The sequence below is a fragment of the Pipistrellus hanaki genome (genome assembly GCF_964339955.1).
Source record: "Pipistrellus hanaki genome assembly, chromosome: 7".
In the NCBI taxonomy this organism is placed as follows: Eukaryota; Metazoa; Chordata; class Mammalia; order Chiroptera; family Vespertilionidae; genus Pipistrellus; species Pipistrellus hanaki.
In genome coordinates, this window is record NC_140509.1 from 55,801,305 (window position 1) to 55,820,957 (window position 19,653).

General features: G+C 36.3%; 1 protein-coding gene across 4 annotated transcripts in view; it reads right to left on the reverse strand.

Annotated features, from left to right (window-relative positions):
- CDK19 (cyclin dependent kinase 19) overlaps nucleotides 1-19,653 on the reverse strand; it is a 90,140-nt gene that overhangs the window by 53,475 nt on the left and 17,012 nt on the right. For 3 of the 4 annotated variants that reach the window (XR_014795525.1, XM_084889892.1, XM_084889893.1), the window contains exon 2: nucleotides 16,554-16,615. The exons of the other annotated variant lie outside the window; for it this stretch is intronic. The gene's annotated coding sequence lies outside the window, so the exon portion shown is untranslated. The remainder of the gene's footprint in view (nucleotides 1-16,553; nucleotides 16,616-19,653) is intronic. 4 annotated transcript variants of the gene reach the window in all.

Sequence of the window (19,653 nt, forward strand, 5' to 3'; positions counted from 1 at the left end):
GAAGTCACTAAGAAATACAAGCAGCAGGTGGCTGAATGTCATTAAAGCCAAATGTCCCCCCCACACCTACAATTAGGGTATCCCAAAAAATGTATACACATTTTGAATAATTATAAAGGCAGTGCTTATTAAAATACATTTCATTTTCAAAATTAAGCTATCAGCTGTCACAATGTATATGCATTTTGGGGGGACACCTTGTGTATGTGTGGGTATGTGAGAGCCCTTGTGCCTGAGAACCTAACACAGTGCTTACGATGTAAAGTTCATAATTAGTAATTAAATTAACTAGTAGGCATCTATTACAGAATATTTAAGTATAACAAATTATTAAAATAAAATTATATAAGCTTTCTGAAAAAATTTTAATTTGAAAGCATAATTTTTTAAAACAAGTATTTCAATACTCAGTTTCCCTAAATAAAGTCTTCCAGAAGCTCATGTAATTGCACAGTTTTATTTTTAATACTGTAAAGAATATTACACAATCTGGATGGGTTATCGTTGCTATGGAAACTATAAAATTTTTGCAGTGAATCAAAAAGTACAAAATTAACACATCACATTAATGACTTTAGAATTTTACACTGAGGCTGTCAAAGGCATGTGAAAGCTTGAGCAGAACAGACTGAAGTATAAGCTGCTTATTCTGAATTATGTGGATAGGAACTAGGAACAAACCCAGTAATTATTTCACTTAATAAATTTAAATATTACTTCCATCTGTTAAATTAATAAAATACTCCAAGGTCTGCAAACTTAAGAATTATTTGCAACTTTCAGATTGAGAATCCAAACACATATATCATTACCATTTCGCTTGTATGTTAACTGTCAGGTAATAAGTGATGATATGGCCCCTCTGAGGTTCACCATATGAACAAGTGGCAGAATCCCAGAGGGCATAGGGGACCCACTTTCACCATGGTACTATGTCAATGCCAATCTTTGGTCACATGCTACACGGCCCACAAATATTTTAATGACTAGCACATGGGGTAGGCAAACTTTACTGCTCTCAATCCATGTGAGTGACCCTCTCCAGGAATTCCTTCAAATGGAAATGACAAGTCATCCCCACAGCTTGTATGTCTCAGGCACATATAATTATTAAATGCCATAGGTATAACTTGTTCTTTTACATAACAAAGCTGAAAAGAGGTGAACTTCACCTATACTGTTATGATGGTATGGCTTTTACAGGCAGCTCAGTTCTTTCTTAAAGCTATTTTATTTCTAAATAAAAGTAGTTTATTGTTTACTATAGTAAAGACAGACAAAGCAATTTCAAAGCCTTCAGGTAAACTGCTTTCTAAATTTTAGAGCATATTAGATACTATGCTAAGTTAGAGCACCTACATGTTTAAAACAATCAAAGTAGTTTACTAAATAAATGCAGGAGAACTAAAAATATATAAATTTGAACTATAAACATAGATATATCTAATATAGTAATATTTTAAATTTAATGACATTTCTCCTATATGTTAGTAATGTATAGCAAAACCATGAAGGTTTCACTCTCAACAGTCACAAAGAAAGTATTTAACAGGAACATTATGTAACAACAAAATAAAAAAATAAAAAAATTGGCAGACACTGTGATCCTACTACTTTTTCCCTCTGAGACACTATGTTCTGAAAAACTCTTGATGCAAGCAATTCTATAGATAGAAGAAAAAACAAAAAGCACATAATTGTGCAAACTGTAGAAATCATTGCCTTAAAATTTCTACCAGACTCAGTAGTAATATTTAAATGTAATTCAGGGAAGAATTGCTCAAGCTAAAGAAACAAGTTCAGTAGGAACATGTCTTAAATGAAATCTTAGGAACTGGTTTAATGAAAAAGATAGTCTTATACATTTCAATAACGTATAAACTTGGTGACCAACCTCCAGTCACTTTTAAATTTATGACATTTCTCATATATGTTAGTAATGTACAGCAAAACCATGAAGCACCATGCAGCAGCCTGTATGCACAAGTATGGTTAAGGTCGGGCCAAAACTCCCATTTGTTATCATCATAACTAAACAGATCCAGGGCTTGTTTTTGGTTCCTATCAATAGCACCATAAGGTATTCAGATCAGTTCTGAGCCATCTTTAATCCCAAGAACCTTTGACAGACAAAAATCTAGAAGTATCTTTAAAAAAAAAAAAAAGAGGGAATCCAAGCTTAAGCAAGGTTGAGAGAAAAGTTTTAGTCTTCAAAACTAATAGGGTTAAAATCCATTTTTGTTTCTAAGGAAAACAGAAGTACCTAACAAACTTATTTTACATCAACCAACAAACAAACCCTGGGTAAATAGTGCATGCTCAACACTATGCCAAATTCTTTTTCTTTTTTAATTGTGTAATTGTCACCACTATTGAATTCCAGAACATTTTTAAAAAATATATTTTATTGATTTTTTACAGAGAGGAAGGGAGAGGGATAGAGAGCTAGAAACATCGATGAGAGAGAAACATCGACCAGCTGCCTCTTGCACACCCCCTACTGGGGATGTGCCTGCAACCAAGGTACATGCCCTTGACCGGAATCGAACCCCAGACCTTTCAGTCTGCAGACCGATACTCTATCCTCTGAGCCAAACCGGTTTCGGCAACACTATGCCAAATTCTAAGGGTGAACAAAATTAGACTACTCTGGATAGCAGAGTTCAAAATCCAGCTGAAAGAGATTCTGGGTGAGTGGGAAATAATAGACAAATAACTGATATGACTCCCTCTGCACTCAAGAGGTATGCATAACAGGAACAGAAAGAATGAAACTAATATTTCTTCCAGAGCTTTAAGAAAGGAAATTAACTACTTGAGTAATGCCTTTAAGAGAACAGTTTCCAGAGGGAAGGGATCAGGAGATACAGAATTCTAGGCAGAAGTGTAGCATGAGAAAAATAAAAGGCATCTTCAGAAAACCCCTGTTATTTAGTACGGCTGGCAGCTGGGGGCATGTTGACAAGAGGCAAGAGATGAGAATAGAAAAGTAAAGGGAATGGACCATGTGAGCTAGCAAAAAAGCTTATACTTCATATGTAAACAATGTGGAGCCAGAGGTTTTTAGAACAGAGAAGGTACATTAACAGATCTTTGCTCAGAAGGATAACTGTGATGGCAGACCAAATATTTGGTAGGTTGCATCAAATGTTCATATTAGAAAAGATGAAAAAGATTAGAATAGTGACAGAGGAGAACAAATATGGATTTCAAAAGGCATTTGAATCAGAACTGACAGATTTGATAACCAATTTGATTTTGTAGATCAAAAAAAGATTCCGAAGACAAAGTTTCTACTTTATCTAATTGTGCAAATGATAACACCATTAACCAGAGAAATTATGGAGACCAGATAATGAGTCTATTCTAAAGGCAACGAAAGTTAGGTATGAAGATTAATCTTAGTAGGAAAAACTGAAATTAGAAGTGTGAAAATCTAATTAATTAGGAGGTTACTGTAAATGTAAGATGGTGAGAACCTGGACTAGTGTAATAGAAAGTTAGCTCCAAAAGGTGAAGAAGCTAGGCCAGCAGCTAGGAGCAGAGTTGAGACAAAAATCTTCTAATTCCAAGTCCAACATTCTCCATAACAAAATGGTAACAGTAAGACTAGAGAAAAGAAGGAACACTTGTGACAGTAATTTTTAAAGAGGAGTTGGCAGGACCAAATGAATAAATAATGACTAAGATGATTGGATCAGGTTAAGTCGGGGGTTCTGAGCTTGGCTGATGGGGAAGATGTGTCATTGAGAACAAGAGTTGGGTCAGATCTCAGAATATTCTTCAACTCATAAATGGTTCTTTTACATAGAAAAAATTTTCAACCCAAAATGAAAATATCTGAGAAGCTCCAAGAGGAGATATCCTAAAGATGTTTCTTGAGAGCTATCACAGTAGTTTCAGATTGAAAGGCCTTGAGCCTACATGAGATATTGGATTAGAGGAAGCAACACATAGATGATCATTTTGGTGCCCAAGAAAAAACTTGAGACAAGGAGGAAAGGAGACAGAGAGAGGAAAGAAGAGATAAAAGAACAATTTCTGAGCACTTCTCTCTCACAAACAATTCTATGAATTCATCCTTCAGGTTTTCTTTTCAAAACTGTAAGAGTAAAATTCCAATAATTAAATCATCAGAATAAAAGTATCCAAGATGGTACGATATGAACAGTTTTTATAACCACGTGTTACCAGTAAGACATTCTTCAAACAATATGAAACCTGAGTCTTGCCAACATTTTTTTCTTCAAGAACAATGTTGGTGTTCTGACTGGTTTGGCTCAGTGGACAGAGCATCAGCTTGCGGACTAAAGGGTCCCAGGTTTGATTCCAGTCAGGGGTATGTGCCTTGGTTGTGGGCACATCCCCAGTAGGGGATGTGCAGGAGGCAGCTGATCGATGTTTCTCTCTCATCAAAGTTTCTAACTATGTATCCCTCTCCCTTCCTCTCTGTAAAAAATCAATAAAAATATATTACAAAAAAGAAGAATGTTGGCATAAATCCATGTTATATCCTTTTTCTTTATTTTTTTAAATATATTTTATTGATTTTTTACAGAGATAAAGGGAGAGGGATAGATTTGTGATGATTTGGCTTAGCTGATTAAGAGACCTCCACATCACACACACAAAATTTCATAAACTCAATATTCACACAGCCTGGTAGTAATGATTCCTTACTTGGAAACTCTTTATTATGTAATACCATAATATTTAAAAAAAAAATTATCATGAAATTTTCCTAAAAAGAGCAAATAAATGACAGCCTGGCCAGTGTTGCACAGTGGTTGGAGCATTGTGGACTGTGTCCCGCATTCAATTCCAGTCAAGGGCACATACCTCAGTTGCAAGTTCCCTGACCCTAGCTGGGGGTGTGCAAGAGGCTACCAAACAATGTGTCTCTTTCACATGGATGTTTCTCTCTGTATCTCCCTTTCCCTTCCACTCTCTTTAAAATTCAATGAAAAAGGAAAATATCCTTGGTGAGTTTTAACCAAAAAAATAAAAACAGCTATAAAAGTTTCTGTATATTATTTAGAGCTAACAAAGTGCCTTGCAAATAGTAGAAACTCAACTATTGTTAAATTGAAATAAACTTATTAGTCTTTTTTAAATGATTTTAGAAAGAGATGAAGGGAGAGAGAGAAACATCGATTTGTTGTTCCACTTATTTATGCATTCATTGATTGATTGTTGTATGTGCCCTGTAGGGAGCAAACCTGAAACATTATATATCAAAAGAGAAATTAATAGTCAAGATGTCAACAGCAATACTTAATACTTAAATATATAGTTTTCACCATACTATTGAACGTTCTGCCAAACCTAGACTACTGAGGAATCTTCTTTTGATAAAATTTAGGTTTTGCATGTTTTTCAAAGCTGATCTTAACTATTGTGACAACACAGAATGTGATATTATAAGAAATATATATTTCAAACTTCCTCCACGGTTCCTGGCTCACAGCTCCTAAAAGCCCTGTAATTTCCTAAGTGATTAGAGCATAGAGTACCTTTTACCATAATATATCATCTTTGTTCCAGAATAGCTCCAGAAGGATAAATGAAAAAAAGTTATTCATAAAAAGCCCCTTTCAACCACACCTGAGTTTTGGAAAGTCCCTAGCTAACCAGTGGACAGGTGGCTGGTTGTCAGGGAAACATATCAGGTGATTACAACTTTCAGCCCTTCCCACCCCAAGAGAGGGACTAGAGGTTGAATTAATTACCAATGGTCACAATTTAATCAATCATGCCTATATATTGAATACGCCACAAAAATCTTTAAAGTACAGAGTTCAGAGAGCATCTAGGTTGGTGAATCAGAACATGTTCACTTGCCGGAAGGAGAGCACACCCCAAACTTCATAGGGATAAAAGTTCCTGTGCTTGGGACTCTTCCAGGTATAGGCCCAGCCCTATGTATCCTTCGTGTGGCTGTTCATTTTTATCCTTTATATGTTCTTTGTAATAAACCAGTAATCTAGTAGGGAAACTGTTTTCCTGAGTTGTGAGGCATTTAATAAATGAATCTGAGGAGGGAGTCATGGGAACTTCTGATTTGAAGCCAAGTCGGAAAGAAAGTGGGGACATCTAACTTGGGGACCCAACATTTGTGCCTCGCATCTGAAGTGAACTGGGCTTACCTGTGCAGTCTGTACCAACTCCAAGTAATTAGTGTCAAAACTGATTTAAAACTGTAGAATACCCAGCTGGTGTCAGAGAGTTAGTCAGTATTGGGGGGAGGGGGGAGGGTGGGGAGACACATTATCTGGTATCAGAAGTATTCTGGGGAATGTTGGATGTAAGTGGAGTTGTGAATAGAGAAGCAGAATTTTCTTTTTCAGAAAAACTAGTTCCTAATACTATAGTAAGTACCCTTACCAGAACCCAAACCTTTTGAGCCATTATAATCCACAATTTCTTAAATAAACTTGAAAGAAAAAAGTGAACTCCTTCAAAGAACTTTACTTGAAACATAAAAAGTCAGTTATTAGCTATTAAGAATTACTTTTCTCCTAAAAGTTTCCATATAGTTTGACCTGAATTAGTCTGTATAAAAACTCAGGTAAACCTAATGTTAAGTATCAATTCATAATTTACAAGGAAAAACAGTATTTTTTCTTTTAATATTGAATCATCTTTAAAACATAAAAATACTACCCAGTATCACAACGCATTTATAAGAGTTATTAATAACTGTTACATTTATATATTAGTACGAAGCAGACATCATTCTAACAGCCTCAGTTACATGAACTCTTTTAATTCTCATAACATACTGTGAAGCACGTACTTTTACTGCCCCCTTTGTACAGATAAGGCCACTGAGCAGAGAGGTTAAGAAACTCACTACAGATCATCCAGTTAGTTAAGTGGAAGTCTGGCTCCAGAGTTTGTGTGCTTTTAATCACCACAGTTTCATCTCTTTATATTCCTCTTCTGGGAAAGGGAATAGCGTGTCAGGCTCAGAGACAAAAGAGCACAATGCATGTGAAGTTCAGTAAGGCTGGCTTAGAAGAGAGGAAAGTTAAGTTAAAGCTGAAGAAGAAGAAGGCAGAAACAAATCAAGCAGAATAGGCAAGCCCACAGTAAAAACAAACTGGACTGCATCTCAAGGAAAAAAGGATTTTAATACTCTGTGCTTTTGTGAATAGATTGGAGGTGAATAGGACACAAGGAGACTTAAGAGGTAGTTAAGAGGTCTTTGCAGTAATTTAAGAGATAATTATAATCTAAATTAGGATGGTGGCAGAGGAATGGCTGAAATATCATTAGGAAACAGTATCAACTGAACACGTGGTTAAGAAACAAAAGAAAAGCAAGGATGATTCTGTTTCTGGCTTAGATAACTGAGTGACCGTGGTGCCACTGAGTTAAGAAATAAAAGAAAAAGAAAAAGACTGGTAGTTTTAGAAAAATTAAAGCTGAGAGTACTGTGGTGTTGTCTAAATGGAGATGTCTGAAAGGCATTTTGAATTTGTACTTAGAAGGAAGATATGGACTGGAGATAGAAATATGAAAATATTTAGAAATTGAAAATGTAAGAATAGAGAATAGAACTCAAGGACGTCATTTAAGAAAAAGGATACCACAGTATTAATAATGTATACCACATTATCTCATGCTTAACACTGCTAAGTGGCTTCCAATTATTTCACTCTGGTCTCCCCACTAAGTTCACTGAAAGCTGTTATACCTCCTATAGACCTTTGCAATTCCACAACTTTTAGAATATTAAAAGTTGTTTGAGGTACTTAATCAACTGAGACATGGAGAACAGATAAATACAATATCCTTGATTTTAGGAAAATCCTTTTATAAAATCCTTTGATCTTCCATTTTTTTCTCTGGGCTTTTGCTCTCTCTGTACTTGTTGCACTAATTGCTCTAACCCAGCAGACAACTGATAATATAGGAGTTATGTAATGGTGCGGTGATCTACTCTCTCATTTTCAACACCTAATAGCAAATTAATTTAAGAGGAAAACAAAGGAGCCAAAACCAGTTTGGCTCAGTGGATAGAGCGTCAGCCTGCGGACTGAAAGGTCCCAGGTTAGATTCCGGTCAAGGGCATGTACCTTGGTTGCGGGCACATCCCCAGTACGGGGTGTGCAAGAGGCAGCTGATCGATGATTCTCTCTCATCGATGTTTCTAACTCTCTATCCCTCTCTCTTCCTCTCTGTAAAAAAATCAATAAAATATATTTAAAAAAAAAAAAAAAAAAAAGAGGAAAACAGAGGAGAGTGGTACTCATTTAAAATAAAAGACAAAATTTGTTCTATAGCATTTTACTACTATGATATAAATTTTTTTAAACATATTTTATTGATTTTTTTTACAGAGAGGAAGAGAGAGGGATAGAGAGTTAGAAACATCGATGAGAGAGAATCATCGATCAGCTGCCTCTTGCACACCCCCTATTGGGGATGTGCCCGCAACCAAGGTACATGCCCTTGACCGGAATCAAACCTGGGACCTTTCAGTCCGCAGGCCGATGCTCTATCCACTGAGCCAAACCGGTTTCGGAGAGAGCCAAATTTTTTAAACTTAAAACTATATAGGTAGGTACACTGTTATTAATTAGGGTACTCCTAAGCTGGTCTTTGCTAAAAACTCAAGGGGACAAAGAGCCAGAGCCGCATGTGGCTTGCGAGCCACAGTTTGCCAACCACTGCTCTAGCCTAAGGCCAAACCTCTCTTCTCTGCGTTCTCCAAGCACATCTCTATTCTATAGGCATGACATTCATCCCATACCAGTTTGTATGGTAACTTTTCTATAGTGTGTGATTTAAAGAGCTTAAGTGGCAGAGCTAGTAAGTTATACCCACATGTTACTAGTTTTTGCATTTACAAGTTGTAAATAATAATTCTAACACAAGAGAATCGTTTTAATGATAAATGAGATCACATAACTAACTTACCTAGCACAGTGTCAGCACCCACTTCCTGCTCATTGTCAGTTCCTACATCAAAACTATAAACTTTTCTTAAAGGAGTATGAAAGAAATCTGTGACTAGATACTTCAATTAGAACATTCATGAAGGACACAAGAATATGACTTTTTAGCAAACAGATAATCAGCAAAAAATTTGAACATTGCTGGCACTGGTTTGGCTCAGTGGATAGAGCGTCGGCCTGCGGACTGAAAGATCCGGGGTTCAATTCCGGTCAAGGGCATGTACCTTGGCTGCGGGCACATCCTCAGTAGGGGGTGTGCAAGAGGCAGCTTGTCGATGATTCTCTCTCATCGATGTTTCTAACTCTCTATTCCTCTCTCTTCCTCTCTGTGAAAAATCAATAAAATAAAAAAAATAAAAAAATTTGAACATGAAATTTGAAATTCAGCTTGTCTCATTTTCGGTTCTTATAAGTATATTTCTAGTAGGGCATGATCTCACTCATCTAGGGGAAATTTTGAACAACATAGTCTGATGAACAAGAACAGACCCAGATACAAGGAGGCATGGATTAGACTGTCGGACCTTAGTGAGAGTGTAGGGGAAGGTAGGGATAAAGGGAAGAGATCAACCAAAGGACTTGTGTGCATACATATGAGCCTAACCAGTGGTCAAGGACAACAGGGGGGTGGGGCATGCATGGAGAGGGGTGGGGGATGGGAATTAAGGGATGAGGACAAATATGTGATTCCCTAATCAATAAAGAAATTTTTAAAAAAAAATTGAAATTCACATTTCCTATATGGATGATAAATTTCTATCATTATCATGTATGTCTTTATAGACATCACAATACCTTACAACTAACAATAAAATAGTTGGTCAATTCATGAATTGGAGGGCTGATATTATTATCTGCCTTTTCTAATAAAATAGAGGTTGACAGAGTCTAAATTAGTTTGTTATTCAATACATACTTATGCATCTTGAACACTACGAGGGTTGCAATAAGGTATATACTAATATAGTGTTTGCCCTACTGGGGTTCACAAGAGTGTAGAGGAACTTAGTTAGTCATGTGCATAGTTACTAAATATTAGGCATTATATGAAAACTTCCTGAATTCCATAATTTAAAATATTTTTATCGCCATCAATTTAATCCTATCTGTCTCACAGAAGTTTAGGTGAGGAGAAGGGGGTGGGAAGAGAAAAGGAATTCTCCTCTGACATGCTATGAGTACTACTTTACATCTTTTATACTACTGATTAGAGTAATCTATCGAGATTATCATACTTCATGAGAAACTAGATGGTTTCTCCACTAAGATCAGGCAAATGTCTGTTGTCACCACTCCTATTCAATCTCATACTGGAAATCCTAGCTAATACAATAAAATAAGAAAAGGAAGGAAGTATGCTAATTGAGAAGGGGGAAAAACTGTTTTTGTTCATAAATGATGTGATTGTCTTTAGAGAAAAATCCCAAATAATCAACAAGGAACTCCTAGAACAAGAAAACAATTATAGTAATGTTGTAGAATACAACTTTAACATACAAAAGTCAATCTTAATCTGTGTTAAACTAATTAAGTCAGCTAGCCTCACCTTGCCAACTCCCTAAGACTCCACCTCATCACAAAGGTGGGTCCCACAGACCCCAGGCGGGTACTGGCTGGCCTTGGTATACAATGAAACTTTTGTGAGTGATCTAGATGCACCACTGGTATATAGGTAAAATCTGTATCAAACTGGTGAACACCACTGGCCCCTACCTGATGACTCACTGAAAATCTACCTTATGCAATTTCCATACTTACTGCCAGAGTCTCTTCCAGTGAGTAAGCTTTGTAGACAGCCAATAGATTGTGGCAGATCTCAAGGTGCCTTGGGCCTTTTGCTGACCTGTCCCTGGACTCCAGTGGGTTGGAAACCAGCCTTGGTATGCAGCTCCCCCACCCTCCCCACCAGGTGCACCCAGGACTAGCAGAGGCAACCATGAATTGTGGATCACTTTGTAGCTCCAAACAGGTGGCCAGAGCTAGTCACAAGCGGCATCTGACAATAATCTGCACCAAAGGCCCTCCCAAGAGGTCTCAGAACCAAAACACCACAGGGCAGACTTCAGATCACATCAGAACATGACCTAACTGGCACCACAAATGGCACACCCAAAGGGAGATCTCAACAGGCACCAGACACTGCTGGGGCAAATTCCACTTTCTGGGGTCAAACCCCTGCACAGCAGCTCATACACTGTTATAGGGTCCATCCTCATAGTCAGCCAGCCTGAAGGTCAACAACATCCATAGATGGGCCAACAATAATCAAGGCTCAAATACAACAGGAGTGCTCCCATACCCACACAGAGACATTCCTGGAACACCTGGGAGACTATACCACTGACCCTATAGAACACCCACTACAGAAGACCACCCTACCAAGACTGGGAGACATAGCAGATATACCTAACACACAGAAACAAATATGGAGAGGCAGCCAAAATGGGGAGACAAAGAAAGATGCCCCAAAAGAAAGAGTAAGAAAATTCTCCAGAAAAAGAAATTAAATGAAATGGAGGCAAGCAATCTATGGTTATAAGGATGTTCAAGGAACTTAGAGAAAGAATAAATGAACTCAGTAAGAACCTCTACAAAGAGATAGTAAGCAAAAAAAAGAGGACAGAAACCATAAAAAAGAACTAGTCAGAAAAGAAGAACCCAGTATATATATATAAAGAAGAACACATTAGAAGGAATCAACAACAGGTTAGATAAAGCAGAGGATCAAATCAGCAATTTTGAAGACAGAGTAACAGAAAATGCTATCAGAGAAAAAAAAAATGTTAAAAGAAGAAATAAGAATAATTTCAAGGATCTCTGGGACAACATCAAGCATAACATCTGCATCACTGGGGTATCTAAAGGGGAAGGAAGGGAGTAAGGAACTGAGAACCTATTTGAAGAAATAATGACTGAAAACTTCCTTACACTTGTCAAGGAAAAAGACACACAAGAACAGGAAACATAGAGAGCAAGACACATAATTAAGATGGCAAAGGTTAAAGACAAAAAGAGAATCTTAAAAGCAGCAACCGAAAAACAGTTACCTACAAGGAAGCTCCGGTAAGACTGCCAGCTGATTTCTCAACAAAAACATTTCAGGAAAGAAGGGACTGGCATAAAATATTCAAAGGGATAAAAAGCAAAGAGCTACAACTAAGATGAGACCCAGAAAGGCTATCATTTAAAACTGAAAGAGGAAAAACAAAAATTGAAGAGGAAGCAGACAACTTCCCAGGCAAGAAATACCACCAAAACAGTATTACAAGAAATGTTAAAAGAGACTTAAGAAGAAAAAAAAGTAAAAAGAAAACATAATTATAAGGAATATAATAACAGTAAATGTAATATACACCTATCAATAATCACTTTAAAGGTAAATGAATTAGCGTGGCCGGTGTAGCTCGATGGTTGAGCAGTGATATATGAACCGGAGATTATGGTCTGATTCCTGGTCAGGACACATGCTCAATTCCCCGTGGGGGGAGGCTTGTGGAAAGCGGCCAATTGATGATTCTCTCTCATTGATGTTACTGTCTCTCCCTCCCTCTTCCGCTCTCAAATCAATAAATGTGTGTGTGTGTGTGTGTGTGTGTGTGTGTAAATGAATTAATATATATGAATAATATATAAAAATAAATATATATATGCATAAATAATATACTATATAAATAAAGGTAAATGAATTAAATGTTCCAATCAAAAGACATGGTGGCTCAGTTGGTTGGAATGTTATTCAGTGCACCAAAAGGTTAAAGGTTCGCCCAAATCTGTTTGGCTCAGTGGATAGAGCGTCGGCCTGAGGATTGAAGGGTCCCGGGTTCGATTCTGGTCAAGGGCATGTACCTTGGTTGCGGGTATGTCCCCAGTAAAGGGCGTGCAAGAGGCAGCTAATCGATGACTCTCTCTCATCGATGTTTCTAACTCTCTATCCCTCTCCCTTCTTCTCTGTAAAAAATCAATAAAATATATATTTTTTTAAAAAAGGTTGAAGGTTCAATTCCTGGTCAGGGCACATCCTGGATTGTGGGTTCGATCCCTGGTCAGGGCATTTGCTAGAGGCAACCAATGGATGTTCCTCTCTCTCTCTCTCTCTCTCTCTCTCTTCCCCCCTCTCTCCCCCCCTCCCCAATTTCATCTCTCTCTAAAACATCAGTAGAAACATCCTCGGATGCAGATTAAAGAGGGGGGAAGGAGGGACATAGGGTTGCTAAATGGAAAACAATACCCATATATATGCTATCTACAAGAGACCCACTGAAGAATGAAAGACACACACACAGTAATGGGATAGAAAGACAAAACAGACTTTACAACAAAGGATATAATAGACAAAAAAAGAACATTACATAATGATAAAGGGATCAATCCAACAAGAGGATATAACTTTTATAAATATTTATGCATCCAACATAGGAGCACCTAAGTATATAGCGCAACCTTGATAAACATAAAAGCAGAGGGACAGTAATACAGTCATAGTAGGAGATTTTAACACTCCATTGACATCAAGGGATAGATCTTCCAGACAGATCAAAAAGGAAATAGCAGTCTTAAATGACACACTGGACTGATGGATTTAATTGAAATTTTCAGAGCAATTCACCCCAAACAAAACTGAAACATACTCATAGACACAGAGAACAGACTGATAGTCGCTAGAGGGGAGAGGGGTTGGAAAGCTGGGTGAAAAAAAGTGAAGGAATTAAGAAATACAAATTGGTAATTACAAAATAGTCACAGGAACATAAGGTACAACACAGGGAATATAGTCAATGGTACTGAAGTGACTATGAGTGGTGCCAGGTAGGTGCTGAAGTGTTGGGGGAACACGTTGTGGAGTGTATGACTGCCTAGCCACTGGGCTGTGTGCCTGAAACTAATGCAAAATAATACGGAATGTAAGCTGTAATTGAAAAATAAAATTTATAAAAGAACGAATCTCTGCAAAAGACACTTCGAAGAGACTAAAAAGATAAGCTACAAATTGAGAGAAAATATTTGCAAAACATTTATCTGTTAAAAGACCTGCATCCAAAATACTTGATTTAATATTGTTAAAACTCAACAATAAGACAAAAGACCCAATTTAAAAATGGACAAAATGGGGGGGGGGGGGGGGTGGTGGTGACGGAAAAATAAAACAAAATAAGTGGGCAAAAGATCTGAACAGACATCTCACTAAAGACATGCAGATGGCATGCATATGAAAAGATACTTAGCATCATGTCATTAGAGGGTCACAAGTTAAACAACAATGAGACACCATACACATCTATTGTACTTGAATGGCCACAATCCAGGACACTGCCAACATCAAATGCTGAGAAGGATATGGAGCAATAAGAAAACTCATTCATTGCTGGTGGGAATGCAAAAAGGTAAGTCACTTTGGAAGGAAGTTTGACAGTTTCTTATAAAACTAAACATACTCTTACCATATAATCCAGCAATTACACTCCTTGGTATTTACCCAAATAAACTAAAAACTTACACCCACACAAAATCTGCACACAAATGTTTATAGCAGCTTTACTCATTAATTGCCAAAACTTGGAACAACCAAGATATCCTTGAGTAGATGAATGGATAATAACCATGGAATGCTATTCAGTGCTAAAAAGGAATGGGAAATCAAGCTATGAAAAGGCTTGGAGGAACCTTAAATGCTAATTACAAAATGAAAGAAGCTAATCTGAAAAGGCTATATGATTACAATGATGACATTGTGGAAAAGTTGTAAAAACACTATAGAGACAGAGAGAGATTAGTGGTTGTCAGAAGGAGGGAGCCTGGGATGAATGGGTGGAGCACAGAGTATGTTTAGGGCAGTAAAGCTATTCTGTATGATGTTGTAATGGTGGGTACATGTCATTGTACATTTGTCAAGTGCAACATTAAGAGTGAACCTTAAGGTAAACTATAGATCATAGTTAATTAATAATGTAGCAATATTAGCTCATCAATTGTAGCAAATGTGCCACACTAAAGAAAAATATTAATCATAGGGATGTGGGGGGAGGGGGAGGACTCTGTATTTTCCACTCAAACCTAAAACTGCTTTAAAAAATAAAGTCCATTATGTTTTTTAAAATATTTTTAAACCATTCTTTTCATCAATCTTTCTCATAGAAGTAGGGAGATGAGGACCCAGAGAGCAGTCTTCCTATGCCTTAATATGGGCAGTACTTTATACATCTTAATACTATCATTATACTATTGATTAGAATTATCAATTGATATTCTCAATTGGCAACAAAATACACCATATTCATATTAGCTAAACAAATATAACACTGAATAATTCAACTGTGGTGAAAACAACCAACTAGCCTGAAAGTGAAATATAAAAAGGCCTTTCAAGAAATTACTTTCAATCTATTATTGGTAAATATCCTCAAAATGGCTACTGAAAAAAGTCAAAGAAAGGAGAAACAGCTTAAGAGGTAAAATTGTAGCTAACCTCAATAAATACCTAAAAATCATCTATTCTCTCTAGTTTCAAAAGTAGCTTCTCTTAATAGGAGGAAAAGAAAAGAAATAGTGAAACAGGGTTGATAATAAAATGGAGTGGTCCTGCACATAGTAGAAATTTAATAAAAATGTACTATCCTAATTTCACATAAGGTGCACATTTAAATATAAGATATAATGTACAGCCATTTACTTGATATCAAAACACATATAATTTCCAGAAAAAATAAGAAAACATTCCTCTAATTCCCATTCAGAATCTAACTAGCCACATTATTAACTTTATGTCTAAGATTACAACTTTGTTAGCTGCTATAGATCTTTAAAAAAAAACAAACACTATTCAGTTGTTATCTGAAAGAAGTTCATAAATGGTTTCATAAATTCACAGAAAGCAGTATCTATATTATTTGGCACATAAATGGAAAAATATTTCTATTTTTTGTAAAAATCAAAGAAACATTACCCAAAGAAGTATTATATCACATTATTTTCTTAAAAAGTAACTCATTAAGAAGGTTTCTATAAAAACATATTTTACAAGTATGTGGGATGTGTTTGTTTCTCTACTGAAACAAGAACTAACTTGAGAGAAGAGCATATTAACAAGTTCTGAAGAGAGAGATAATTAGCATATTGGAAACTAACATTTTTGGCACATGGGACCTATAGCAAGAATGTCTATCCTCCAGTAATGAGTCATATGGTAGGCTGTCTTTCTATATATTGTGAAGCAATATTTCAGCAAAAGGAGCAGCAGGGAAGAATACACATATGAATAATAACTTGGACAACTTCCCAGGAAGAAATCATAGTGAAGTTAGGTCTGAAAAAGTTAGATAGCATTTACTACAAGTTACACTAACATTATCGTTTCTTAATCACTCTTACTCTTTAGTTAACAGCAGAGATGAAGTGTTCCTTTCTTTAATAGAATTTAGTAATACAGAATAAGATTATACAATTATTAGCTTGGTTTTAATTTTTGTGACAGTGAATTCCTAATGAATCATTCTAAATTATTTTATGATAACATCTGTGAAAAGTTCTCACCTGTCACATACCCACCCCAGCACACACACACAATGACACCAGAAGGCAAACACTCTGCTTTACCTTCTGCTGAAAAGTCTGCAACCTCCAACGCTTGAGGTCCATACACGAAGCCCTCCTGGAATCTATGAACACAGCAGAGGCAAAAGGCAGAGAAGTTTATGTAGATTTAAAGTTACACTGCCCAAACATAAAATGCCAAATGACTATCACAAGTCTACATATCTGCCAAGGAAATCAGATTTTAGCTTTGACGATGAGCAAAGCAACAATATGTTGATAATTTTCAGAGTTCATTATATATTATGCAGCTAATTATATGGGAAAAAGTTGAGCCCTAACTAATTTATATTCTCACCAACAGAAGGGAATTACACTATGAGAAATGCTAACAGACCAACTATGTATAAATTCATATATGCTGAAAGCAACAATTTAATCTTTAAAAGTATCTGAAGGAGGTGATACCTATATGAGAAATATAAAAGAAATTAAATGGAAAAATTACTTCACAAAATCAAAGTTACCTACAACTCAAGGTACATTCTTTCTTAGGACCAGAAAGTGTTGGGAATATAAGAGAAAAACAATTAGAAATGGACTTGGAAATGGACAAAAGCAGAGGGAAGAAGGGAAAAATAGAACTGTAAAGACAGTCTAATGCCAAGATTTAATTTAAGTCTGTCAATACTGTTGAAATAAGCAAGGTATACTACATATGGGGGAAATCTACTCTGTCCCAATATTATAAAATAAATATAAGTATGAAACTTGGAGAGCTTTTCAGAACACATTCATGTAAAAAAGTTAACCAGGTAAAATATTTAGATCTCAAATTTCACCTCTTCCTTTTCTGATGACAAAAATAAAAGATTACAAAATACAGCTGGTATGTAAGAAAATAAATCAGATAATTTTTAGTAGTTCTTAAATTTGAGAGGGGCAGATAATATTTATGTACTATTTAGAAATCCTTGAAAATATAGTCAAATTAGGAAAGAAGGAACAAAGTATTATCTTAAAACATGATGATATGTCAAGAAAGAAATATACTACTGTATTATACATTGGCCTGAAGTCAGGGGGCTTGAGTTCAAGTTCCAGCTAAATCACCTAATAGCTTTGTGACATCAGGCATTTCTCTTAACCTTCCATTACAACCAGAAGTTGTTTAATGAGAACGTCATCATCTCTCAGATTTATACTGAGTAGCAAATAAAATAAGGTATTAAAAATCACAGAATGTTATATTTTGCAAAAACTTAAATCAGTGCATTTGACTTAAATTAACAATTTGAAAGTTAACTAAAAATAGAGGGAATAGAGTGCCAAGCTAAGGAATTTGGGTTACTGTGTAGGGAAGGAAGCTCAAAGAAGCAAAGCAAAAAGACAGAGTTTACCAAAAGAGCCTAGATTAGTCATCAGGGCTAAATGACAACCAGAAGGTCACAGTCCTCAAGAGATAGTTTTATCATATTACTAATTTAGCAATTTGCCCAGCACTATCTATCTCAAATGTATCTTCTCTTAATTCCCAAAACAACCTTATAGGTACTCTCCTGTAAGGCAATGCTTGTGACATTCTAGCTAAGATCTGAGACAAAATAACTATTTGTATATTTCATGTATTTCTAAAAACCAAAGACATAAGAGCCCACCCAATAAATTAATAATGGCAGCAAAGGCTTATATAGGATGTATGATGGGCCAGACAGTTTTAACAGCTCTACAGGTATTAATTCATTTATAACTCTGAGATAGATACTATTATTATCCTCACTTTACAAATAAAGAAACTAAGATACAAGAAGCTTAAACTTTTGATCCCAATCTGGCTGGCATGGCTCAGTGGTTGAGCATCAACCTATGAACTAAGAGGTCATGGTTCAATTTCCAGTCAGAGCACATGACTGGGTTGCAGGCGCAATCCCCAGTACGGGACATGCAGAAGGCAGCCAGTCAATGATTCTCTCTCATCATTGATGTTTCTATCTCACTCTCACTCTCCCTTCCTCTCTGAAATTAATAAAAATATATATAAACAATTTTTTAAATAAAAAAGAAATAGCCAAGCCAATGTGGCTCAGTGGTTGAGCATCGGTCCATGAACCAAAGGTTGCAGGCTCAATCCCCAGTAGGGGCGGGCAGGAGGCAGCCAATCGATGTTTTTCTCTCATCAATGTTTCTATCTCTTTACCCCTCTGCCTTCCTCTCTCTAAAATCAATAAAACCATATTTAAAAAGAAGAAACTTGGCTAAATGCACATAGTCAGAGTAGCAGACCTGCAATACAAACACAGACTGTCTACTTCTAGAGCACTTTTAGTCACTATATCATCTAGTCTATAAAATTAATATCGCACACACCAGGCACTTATCTATATGTAAGAAACCAAACAATTATAAATGGTTTTAAGTATTCAAGGACAGTATATATTTTTTTCTTTAGCATGTGCAATATCACTTGAGAAAGTCAAATTCAAATGATTGTTTTACAAAATATGTTTTTCTCAACACATATTTAGGATATCTCAGATGAATAACTACATCTATAAGAGGTTAGTAAAAACAGTAATAATAACAGAGTCCAAACAAGAAAGTCATTCTAGGGGGAAAATTAATTGAATGCTAGTACTGTCCTTATCCAGAACTTCTCAAACCTCAAAAGAAGTATATTACTACTAGTCACCCTGCACACAAATTCGTGAGCCAGTAAGTCACTGCTGCCCTCCTATACCTCATCCCCTCCCCCCACCTCCACACTCCCCCCAACCTCCAAACACCCCCCAACACCCCTATAGCTTGCTGCCCTGCCCCCTCCTGTAGCTCTCCACCACCTGCTTTGTAGTTCGCTGCCCCACACTCCTGCAGATCAGGTCATTATGTGGTTGGTTGTTACGCCTCAGGGTGTAGGGGATAATTAGCATATTCTTCTCTTATTATATAGGATGATAGCATAGATATGTTCAGGCAACTCTCTAAGAGGTCCATGAATGGATATAACATAAAACCAAACAAGTGCCATAAATAAGAGGCACAAAGCATTTTAATTAGAATAAAAAATGTCCCAACAGAGAAGATTTGGTTGGTATATTTAATGCAAAGAACAAACAAACAAACAAAAAGTATAAAATTCCCTTTTATGGGAATAAAAATACAGAAT